Here is a 10832-nt window from a genome sequence, read left to right as displayed (position 1 = left end):
TCTGCATGCTAGACAGGCGTTAGAGGAGAGTGGCTGCTCCAGTCAGAAAGTGTGAGGAGGGCAGTGGTAAGTTGTAGGCGGTGAGGGAAAGGAGGACGGGAGTGCTTGTGGGAGAGCCGTGTGGATATCAGGGCCAAAAGGGTGGAGGCAATGGTGCTCCCCGTATTGGCCTCTGCATGCTAGACAGGCGTTAGAGGAGAGTGGCTGCTCCAGGCAGAAAGTGTGAGGAGGGCAGTGGTAAGTTGTAGGAGGTGAGGGAAAGGAGGATGTGAGTGCTTGTGGGAGAGGCGTAGGCATGTGAGGGCCAAAAAGGTGAACGTCATGGTGCTCTCCGTGTGGGTCTGTACATACTAGGCAGGCGTTGGAGGAGAGTGGCTGCTCTAATAGGAAAGTGTGAGGAGGGCAGTGGTAAGTTGTAGGAGGTGAGGGAAAGGAGGACGGGAGTGCTTGTGGGAGAGCCGTGTGGATGTCAGGGCCAAAAGGGTGGAGGCAATGGTGCTCCCAATGTGGGCCTGCACATGTTAGGCAGGCTTAGGAGGAGAGTGGGTGCTCCAGTCAGAAAGTATGAGGAGGGTTGTAAGAGGTGAGGGGAAGGAGCATTGGAGTGCTTGTGGGAGAGCCGTGTGGATGTCAGGGCCAAAAGGGTGGAGGCAATGGTGCTCCCCGTGTGGGCCTGCAGATGTTAGGCAGGCGTTGGAGGAGAGTGGCTGCTCCAGGCAGAAAGTGTGAGGAGGGCAGTGGTAAGTTGTAGGAGGTGAGGGAAAGGAGGACGGGAGTGCTTGTGGGAGAGCCGTGTGGATGTCAGGGCCAAAAGGGTGGAGGCAATGGTGCTCCTCGTGTGGGCCTCTGCATGCTAGGCAGGCGTTGGAGGAGAGTGGCTGCTCCAGTCAGAAAGTGTGAGGAGGGCTGTCCTGGGTTGTAGGAGGTGAGGGAAAGGAGGACGGGAGTGCTTGTGGGAGAGCCGTGTGAATGTCAGGACCAAAAGGGTGGAGGCAATGGTGCTCCCCGTGTGGGCCTGTGCATGCTAGGCATGCGTTGGAGGAGATTGGCTGCTCTAATTGGAAAGTGTGAGGAGGGCAGTGGTAAGTTGTAGGCAGTGAGGGAAAGGAGGACGGGAGTGCTTGTGGGAGAGCCGTGTGGATGTCAGGGCCAAAAGGGTGGAGGCAATGGTGCTCCTCGTGTGGGCCTCTGCATGCTAGGCAGGCGTTGGAGGAGAGTGGCTGCTCTAATGGGAAAGTGTGAGGAGGGCAGTGGTAAGTTGTAGGAGGTGAGGGAAAGGAAGACGGGAGTGCTTGTGGGAGAGCCGTGTGGATGTCAGGGCCAAAAGGGTGGAGGCAATGGTGCTCCTCGTGTGGGCCTGCAGATGTTAGGCAGGCGTTGGAGGAGAGTGGCTGCTCCAGTCAGAAAGTGTGAGGAGGGCAGTGGTAAGTTGTAGGAGGTGAGGGAAAGGAGGACGGGAGTGGTTGTGGGAGAGCTGTGTGGATGTCAGGGCCAAAAGGGTGGAGGCAATGGTGCTCCTCGTGTGGGCCTGTGCATGCTAGGCAGGCGTTGGAGGAGAGTGGCTGCTCCAGGCAGAAAGTGTGAGGAGGGCAGTGGTAAGTTGTAGGAGGTGAGGGAAAGGAGGATGTGAGTGCTTGTGGGAGAGCCGTAGGCATGTGAGGGCCAAAAAGGTGGACGTCATGGTTCTCCCCGTGTGGGTCTGTACATGCTAGGCACGCGTTGGAGGAGATTGGCTGCTCCAGTCAGAAAGTGTGAGGAGGGCAGTGGTAAGTTGTAGGCGGTGAGGGAAAGGAGGACGGGAGTGCTTGTGGGAGAGCCGTGTGGATGTCAGGACCAAAGGGTGGAGGCAATGGTGCTCCCCGTGTGGGCCTGTACATGTTAGGCAGGCGTTGGAGGAGAGTGGCTGCTCCAGTCCGAAAGTGTGAGGATGGCAGTGGTAAGTTGGAGTAGGGTAGGGAAAGGTAGACGGGAGTGCTTGTGGGAGAGCCGTGTGGATGTCAGGGCCAAAAGGGTGGAGGCAATGGTGCTCCTCGTGTGGGCCTGTGCATGTTAGGCAGGCGTTGGAGGAGAGTGGCTGCTCCAGTCAGAAAGTGTGAGGAGGGCAGTGGTAAGTTGTAGGCGGTGAGGGAAAGGAGGACGGGAGTGCTTGTGGGAGAGCCGTGTGGATATCAGGGCCAAAAGGGTGGAGGCAATGGTGCTCCTCGTGTGGGCCTGTACATGTCAGGCAGGCGTTGGAGGAGAGTGGCTGCTCCAGGCAGAAAGTGTGAGGAGGGCAATCGTAAGTTGGAGTAGGGTAGGGAAAGGAAGACGGGAGTGCTTGTGGGAGTGCCGTAGGCATGTGAGGGCCAAAAGGGTGGAGGCAATGGTGCTCCCCATGTGGGCCTGCACATGTTAGGCAGGCTTAGGAGGAGATTGGCTGCTCCAGTCCGAAAATGTGAGGAGGGCTGTCCTAGGTTGTAGGAGGAGAGGGGAAGGAGCATTGGAGTGCTTGTGGGAGAGCCGTGTGGATGTCAGGGCCAAAAGGGTGGAGGCAATGGTGCTCCTCGTGTGGGCCTGTGCATGTTAGGCAGGCTTTGGAGGAGAGTGGCTGCTCCAGTCCGAAAGTGTGAGGAGGGCAGTGATAAGTTGGAGTAGGGTAGGTAAAGGAGAACGGGAGTGCTTGTGGGAGAGCCGTGTGGATGTCAGGGCCAAAAGGGTGGAGGCAATGGTGCTCCTCGTGTGGGCCTCTGCATGCTAGGCAGGCTTTGGAGGAGAGTGGGTGCTCCAGGCAGAAAGTGTGAGGAGGGCAGTCATAAGTTGGAATAGGGTAGGTAAAGGAGGACGGGAGTGCTTGTGGGAGAGCCGTGTGGATGTCAGGGCCAAAAGGGTGGAGGCAATGGTGCTCCCAGTGTGGGCCTGCAGTTGTTAGCCAGGCGTTGGAGGAGATGGGCTGCTCTAATGGGAAAGTGTGAGGAGGGTTGTCCTAGGTTGTAAGAGGTGAGGGAAAGGAGGACGGGAGTGCTTGTGGGAGAGCCGTAGGCATGTCAGGACCAAAAAGGTGGACGTCATGGTGCTCCCCGTGTGGGTCTGTACATGCTAGGCATGCGTTGGAGGAGATTGGCTGCTCTAATGGGAAAGTGTGAGGAGGGCAGTGGTAAGTTGTAGGCGGTGAGGGAAAGGAGGACGGGAGTGCTTGTGGGAGAGCCGTGTGGATGTCAGGGCCAAAAGGGTGGAGGCAATGGTGCTCCTCGTGTGGGCCTGTGCATGTTAGGCAGGCGGAGGAGATTGTCTGCTCCAGTCAGAAAGTGTGAGGAGGGCTGTCCTAGGTTGTAGGAGGTGAGGGAAAGGAAGTCGGGAGTGCTTGTGGGAGAGCCGTGTGGATGTCAGGGCCAAAAGGGTGGAGGCAATGGTGCTCCCCGGGTGGGCCTGTATATGGTCATGGTGCTCCCCGTGTTGGTCTGTACATGCTAGGCACGCGTTGGAGGAGAGTGGCTGCTCTAATGGGAAAGTGTGAGGAGGGCAGTGGTAAGTTGTAGGCGGTGAGGGAAAGGAGGACGGGAGTGCTTGTGGGATAGCCGTGTGGATGTCAGGGCCAAAAGGGTGGAGGCAATGGTGCTCCCCGTGTGGGTCTGTACATGTTAGGCACGCGTTGGAGGAGATTGGCTGCTCTAATGGGAAAGTGTGAGGAGGGCAGTGGTAAGTTGTAGGAGGTGAGGGAAAGGAAGACGGGAGTGCTTGTGGGAGAGCCGTGTGGATGTCAGGGCCAAAAGGGTGGAGGCAATGGTGCTCCCCGGGTGGGCCTGTGCATGTTAGGCAGGCTTAGGAGGAGAGTGGCTGCTCCAGTCAGAAAGTGTGAGGAGGGCAGTCATAAGTTGGAGTAGGGTAGGTAAAGGAGGATGTGAGTGGTTGTGGGAGAGCCGTGTGGATGTCAGGGCCAAAAGGGTGGAGGCAATGGTGCTCCCAATGTGGGCCTGCACATGTTAGGCAGCCTTAGGAGGAGAGTGGGTGCTCCAGTCAGAAAGTATGAGGAGGGTTGTCCTAGGTTGTAAGAGGTGAGGGAAAGGAGGACGGGAGTGCTTGTGGGAGAGCCGTGTGGATGTCAGGGCCAAAAGGGTGGAGGCAATGGTGCTCCCCGGGTTTGCCTTTATATGGTCATGGTGCTCCCCGTGTTGGTCTGTACATGCTAGGCACGCGTTGGAGGAGAGTGGCTGCTCCAGTCAGAAAGTGTGAGGAGGGCAGTGGTAAGTTGTAGGCGGTGAGGGAAAGGAGGACGGGAGTGCTTGTGGGAGAGCCGTGTGGATATCAGGGCCAAAAGGGTGGAGGCAATGGTGCTCCCCGTATTGGCCTCTGCATGCTAGACAGGCGTTAGAGGAGAGTGGCTGCTCCAGTCAGAAAGTGTGAGGAGGGCAGTGGTAAGTTGTAGGCGGTGAGGGAAAGGAGGACGGGAGTGCTTGTGGGAGAGCCGTGTGGATATCAGGGCCAAAAGGGTGGAGGCAATGGTGCTCCCCGTATTGGCCTCTGCATGCTAGACAGGCGTTAGAGGAGAGTGGCTGCTCCAGGCAGAAAGTGTGAGGAGGGCAGTGGTAAGTTGTAGGAGGTGAGGGAAAGGAGGATGTGAGTGCTTGTGGGAGAGGCGTAGGCATGTGAGGGCCAAAAAGGTGAACGTCATGGTGCTCTCCGTGTGGGTCTGTACATACTAGGCAGGCGTTGGAGGAGAGTGGCTGCTCTAATAGGAAAGTGTGAGGAGGGCAGTGGTAAGTTGTAGGAGGTGAGGGAAAGGAGGACGGGAGTGCTTGTGGGAGAGCCGTGTGGATGTCAGGGCCAAAAGGGTGGAGGCAATGGTGCTCCCAATGTGGGCCTGCACATGTTAGGCAGGCTTAGGAGGAGAGTGGGTGCTCCAGTCAGAAAGTATGAGGAGGGTTGTAAGAGGTGAGGGGAAGGAGCATTGGAGTGCTTGTGGGAGAGCCGTGTGGATGTCAGGGCCAAAAGGGTGGAGGCAATGGTGCTCCCCGTGTGGGCCTGCAGATGTTAGGCAGGCGTTGGAGGAGAGTGGCTGCTCCAGGCAGAAAGTGTGAGGAGGGCAGTGGTAAGTTGTAGGAGGTGAGGGAAAGGAGGACGGGAGTGCTTGTGGGAGAGCCGTGTGGATGTCAGGGCCAAAAGGGTGGAGGCAATGGTGCTCCTCGTGTGGGCCTCTGCATGCTAGGCAGGCGTTGGAGGAGAGTGGCTGCTCCAGTCAGAAAGTGTGAGGAGGGCTGTCCTGGGTTGTAGGAGGTGAGGGAAAGGAGGACGGGAGTGCTTGTGGGAGAGCCGTGTGAATGTCAGGACCAAAAGGGTGGAGGCAATGGTGCTCCCCGTGTGGGCCTGTGCATGCTAGGCATGCGTTGGAGGAGATTGGCTGCTCTAATTGGAAAGTGTGAGGAGGGCAGTGGTAAGTTGTAGGCAGTGAGGGAAAGGAGGACGGGAGTGCTTGTGGGAGAGCCGTGTGGATGTCAGGGCCAAAAGGGTGGAGGCAATGGTGCTCCTCGTGTGGGCCTCTGCATGCTAGGCAGGCGTTGGAGGAGAGTGGCTGCTCTAATGGGAAAGTGTGAGGAGGGCAGTGGTAAGTTGTAGGAGGTGAGGGAAAGGAAGACGGGAGTGCTTGTGGGAGAGCCGTGTGGATGTCAGGGCCAAAAGGGTGGAGGCAATGGTGCTCCTCGTGTGGGCCTGCAGATGTTAGGCAGGCGTTGGAGGAGAGTGGCTGCTCCAGTCAGAAAGTGTGAGGAGGGCAGTGGTAAGTTGTAGGAGGTGAGGGAAAGGAGGACGGGAGTGGTTGTGGGAGAGCTGTGTGGATGTCAGGGCCAAAAGGGTGGAGGCAATGGTGCTCCTCGTGTGGGCCTGTGCATGCTAGGCAGGCGTTGGAGGAGAGTGGCTGCTCCAGGCAGAAAGTGTGAGGAGGGCAGTGGTAAGTTGTAGGAGGTGAGGGAAAGGAGGATGTGAGTGCTTGTGGGAGAGCCGTAGGCATGTGAGGGCCAAAAAGGTGGACGTCATGGTTCTCCCCGTGTGGGTCTGTACATGCTAGGCACGCGTTGGAGGAGATTGGCTGCTCCAGTCAGAAAGTGTGAGGAGGGCAGTGGTAAGTTGTAGGCGGTGAGGGAAAGGAGGACGGGAGTGCTTGTGGGAGAGCCGTGTGGATGTCAGGACCAAAGGGTGGAGGCAATGGTGCTCCCCGTGTGGGCCTGTACATGTTAGGCAGGCGTTGGAGGAGAGTGGCTGCTCCAGTCAGAAAGTGTGAGGAGGGCAGTGGTAAGTTGTAGGCGGTGAGGGAAAGGAGGACGGGAGTGCTTGTGGGAGAGCCGTGTGGATATCAGGGCCAAAAGGGTGGAGGCAATGGTGCTCCTCGTGTGGGCCTGTACATGTCAGGCAGGCGTTGGAGGAGAGTGGCTGCTCCAGGCAGAAAGTGTGAGGAGGGCAATCGTAAGTTGGAGTAGGGTAGGGAAAGGAAGACGGGAGTGCTTGTGGGAGTGCCGTAGGCATGTGAGGGCCAAAAGGGTGGAGGCAATGGTGCTCCCCATGTGGGCCTGCACATGTTAGGCAGGCTTAGGAGGAGATTGGCTGCTCCAGTCAGAAAATGTGAGGAGGGCTGTCCTAGGTTGTAGGAGGAGAGGGGAAGGAGCATTGGAGTGCTTGTGGGAGAGCCGTGTGGATGTCAGGGCCAAAAGGGTGGAGGCAATGGTGCTCCTCGTGTGGGCCTGTACATGTTAGGCAGGCTTTGGAGGAGAGTGGCTGCTCCAGTCAGAAAGTGTGAGGAGGGCAGTGATAAGTTGGAGTAGGGTAGGTAAAGGAGGACGGGAGTGCTTGTGGGAGAGCCGTGTGGATGTCAGGGCCAAAAGGGTGGAGGCAATGGTGCTCCTCGTGTGGGCCTCTGCATGCTAGGCAGGCTTTGGAGGAGAGTGGGTGCTCCAGGCAGAAAGTGTGAGGAGGGCAGTCATAAGTTGGAATAGGGTAGGTAAAGGAGGACGGGAGTGCTTGTGGGAGAGCCGTGTGGATGTCAGGGCCAAAAGGGTGGAGGCAATGGTGCTCCCAGTGTGGGCCTGCAGTTGTTAGCCAGGCGTTGGAGGAGATGGGCTGCTCTAATGGGAAAGTGTGAGGAGGATTGTCCTAGGTTGTAAGAGGTGAGGGAAAGGAGGACGGGAGTGCTTGTGGGAGAGCCGTAGGCATGTCAGGACCAAAAAGGTGGACGTCATGGTGCTCCCCGTGTGGGTCTGTACATGCTAGGCATGCGTTGGAGGAGATTGGCTGCTCTAATGGGAAAGTGTGAGGAGGGCAGTGGTAAGTTGTAGGCGGTGAGGGAAAGGAGGACGGGAGTGCTTGTGGGAGAGCCGTGTGGATGTCAGGGCCAAAAGGGTGGAGGCAATGGTGCTCCTCGTGTGGGCCTGTGCATGTTAGGCAGGCGGAGGAGATTGTCTGCTCCAGTCAAAAAGTGTGAGGAGGGCTGTCCTAGGTTGTAGGAGGTGAGGGAAAGGAAGTCGGGAGTGCTTGTGGGAGAGCCGTGTGGATGTCAGGGCCAAAAGGGTGGAGGCAATGGTGCTCCCCGGGTGGGCCTGTATATGGTCATGGTGCTCCCCGTGTTGGTCTGTACATGCTTGGCACGCGTTGGAGGAGAGTGGCTGCTCCAGTCAGAAAGTGTGAGGAGGGCAGTGGTAAGTTGTAGGCGGTGAGGGAAAGGAGGACGGGAGTGCTTGTGGGAGAGCCGTGTGGATATCAGGGCCAAAAGGGTGGAGGCAATGGTGCTCCCCGTGTGGGCCTGCAGATGTTAGGCAGGCGTTGGAGGAGAGTGGCTGCTCCAGGCAGAAAGTGTGAGGAGGGCAGTGGTAAGTTGTAGGAGGTGAGGGAAAGGAGGACGGGAGTGCTTGTGGGAGAGCCGTAGGCATGTCTGGGCCAAAAGGGTGGAGGCAATGGTGCTCCTCGTGTGGGCCTCTGCATGCTAGGCAGGCGTTGGAGGAGAGTGGCTGCTCCAGTCAGAAAGTGTGAGGAGGGCTGTCCTGGGTTGTAGGAGGTGAGGGAAAGGAAGTCGGGAGTGCTTGTGGGAGAGCCGTGTGAATGTCAGGACCAAAAGGGTGGAGGCAATGGTGCTCCCCGTGTGGGCCTGTGCATGCTAGGCATGCGTTGGAGGAGATTGGCTGCTCTAATGGGAAAGTGTGAGGAGGGCAGTGGTAAGTTGTAGGCGGTGAGGGAAAGGAGGACGGGAGTGCTTGTGGGAGAGCCGTAGGCATGTCTGGGCCAAAAGGGTGGAGGCAATGGTGCTCCTCGTGTGGGCCTCTGCATGCTAGGCAGGCGTTGGAGGAGAGTGGCTGCTCTAATGGGAAAGTGTGAGGAGGGCAGTGGTAAGTTGTAGGAGGTGAGGGAAAGGAAGACGGGAGTGCTTGTGGGAGAGCCGTGTGGATGTCAGGGCCAAAAGGGTGGAGGCAATGGTGCTCCTCGTGTGGGCCTGTGCATGTTAGGCAGGCGTTGGAGGAGAGTGGCTGCTCCAGGCAGAAAGTGTGAGGAGGGCAGTGGTAAGTTGTAGGAGGTGAGGGAAAGGAGGACGGGAGTGCTTGTGGGAGAGCCGTGTGGATGTCAGGGCCAAAAGGGTGGAGGCAATGGTGCTCCTCGTGTGGGCCTGTGCATGCTAGGCAGGCGTTGGAGGAGAGTGGCTGCTCCAGTCCGAAAGTGTGAGGAGGGCAGTGGTAAGTTGTAGGAGGTGAGGGAAAGGAGGATGTGAGTGCTTGTGGGAGAGCCGTAGGCATGTGAGGGCCAAAAAGGTGGACGTCATGGTGCTCCCCGTGTGGGTCTGTACATGCTAGGCAGGCGTTGGAGGAGATTGGCTGCTCCAGTCAGAAAGTGTGAGGAGGGCCGTGGTAAGTTGTAGGCGGTGAGGGAAAGGAAGACGGGAGTGCTTGTGGGAGAGCCGTGTGGATGTCAGGACCAAAGGGTGGAGGCAATGGTGCTCCCCGTGTGGGCCTGTACATGTTAGGCAGGCGTTGGAGGAGAGTGGCTGCTCCAGTCCGAAAGTGTGAGGATGGCAGTGGTAAGTTGGAGTAGGGTAGGGAAAGGAAGACGGGAGTGCTTGTGGGAGAGCCGTGTGGATGTCAGGGCCAAAAGGGTGGAGGCAATGGTGCTCCTCGTGTGGGCCTGTGCATGTTAGGCAGGCGTTGGAGGAGAGTGGCTGCTCCAGTCAGAAAGTGTGAGGAGGGCAGTGGTAAGTTGTAGGAGGTGAGGGAAAGGAGGACGGGAGTGCTTGTGGGAGAGCCGTGTGGATATCAGGGCCAAAAGGGTGGAGGCAATGGTGCTCCCCGGGTGGGCCTGTATATGGTCATGGTGCTCCCCGTGTTGGTCTGTACATGCTAGGCACGCGTTGGAGGAGAGTGGCTGCTCCAGTCAGAAAGTGTGAGGAGGGCAGTGGTAAGTTGTAGGCGGTGAGGGAAAGGAGGACGGGAGTGCTTGTGGGAGAGCCGTGTGGATATCAGGGCCAAAAGGGTGGAGGCAATGGTGCTCCCCGTGTGGGCCTGCAGATGTTAGGCAGGCGTTGGAGGAGAGTGGCTGCTCCAGGCAGAAAGTGTGAGGAGGGCAGTGGTAAGTTGTAGGAGGTGAGGGAAAGGAGGACGGGAGTGCTTGTGGGAGAGCCGTAGGCATGTCTGGGCCAAAAGGGTGGAGGCAATGGTGCTCCTCGTGTGGGCCTCTGCATGCTAGGCAGGCGTTGGAGGAGAGTGGCTGCTCCAGTCAGAAAGTGTGAGGAGGGCTGTCCTGGGTTGTAGGAGGTGAGGGAAAGGAAGTCGAGAGTGCTTGTGGGAGAGCCGTGTGAATGTCAGGACCAAAAGGGTGGAGGCAATGGTGCTCCCCGTGTGGGCCTGTGCATGCTAGGCATGTGTTGGAGGAGAGTGGGTGCTCTAATGCGAAAGTGTGAGGAGGGCAGTGGTAAGTTGTAGGCGGTGAGGGAAAGGAGGACGGGAGTGCTTGTGGGAGAGCCGTGTGGATGTCAGGGCCAAAAGGGTGGAGGCAATGGTGCTCCTCGTGTGGGCCTCTGCATGCTAGGCAGGCGTTGGAGGAGAGTGGCTGCTCTAATGGGAAAGTGTGAGGAGGGCAGTGGTAAGTTGTAGGAGGTGAGGGAAAGGAAGACGGGAGTGCTTGTGGGAGAGCCGTGTGGATGTCAGGGCCAAAAGGGTGGAGGCAATGGTGCTCCTCGTGTGGGCCTGCAGATGTTAGGCAGGCGTTGGAGGAGAGTGGCTGCTCCAGTCAGAAAGTGTGAGGAGGGCAGTGGTAAGTTGTAGGAGGTGAGGGAAAGGAGGACGGGAGTGCTTGTGGGAGAGCCGTGTGGATGTCAGGGCCAAAAGGGTGGAGGCAATGGTGCTCCTCGTGTGGGCCTGTGCATGCTAGGCAGGCGTTGGAGGAGAGTGGCTGCTCCAGTCAGAAAGTGTGAGGAGGGCAGTGGTAAGTTGTAGGAGGTGAGGGAAAGGAGGATGTGAGTGCTTGTGGGAGAGCCGTAGGCATGTGAGGGCCAAAAAGGTGGACGTCATGGTGCTCCCCGTGTGGGTCTGTACATGCTAGGCAGGCGTTGGAGGAGATTGGCTGCTCCAGTCCGAAAGTGTGAGGAGGGCAGTGGTAAGTTGTAGGCGGTGAGGGAAAGGAAGACGGGAGTGCTTGTGGGAGAGCCGTGTGGATGTCAGGACCAAAGGGTGGAGGCAATGGTGCTCCCCGTGTGGGCCTGTACATGTTAGGCAGGCGTTGGAGGAGAGTGGCTGCTCCAGTCCGAAAGTGTGAGGATGGCAGTGGTAAGTTGGAGTAGGGTAGGGAAAGGAAGACGGGAGTGCTTGTGGGAGAGCCGTGTGGATGTCAGG

This window comes from Struthio camelus, unplaced genomic scaffold, assembly GCF_040807025.1.
Source record: "Struthio camelus isolate bStrCam1 unplaced genomic scaffold, bStrCam1.hap1 HAP1_SCAFFOLD_33, whole genome shotgun sequence".
Lineage (NCBI taxonomy): Eukaryota > Metazoa > Chordata > Aves > Struthioniformes > Struthionidae > Struthio > Struthio camelus.
This window is presented reverse-complemented; position numbering follows the sequence as displayed.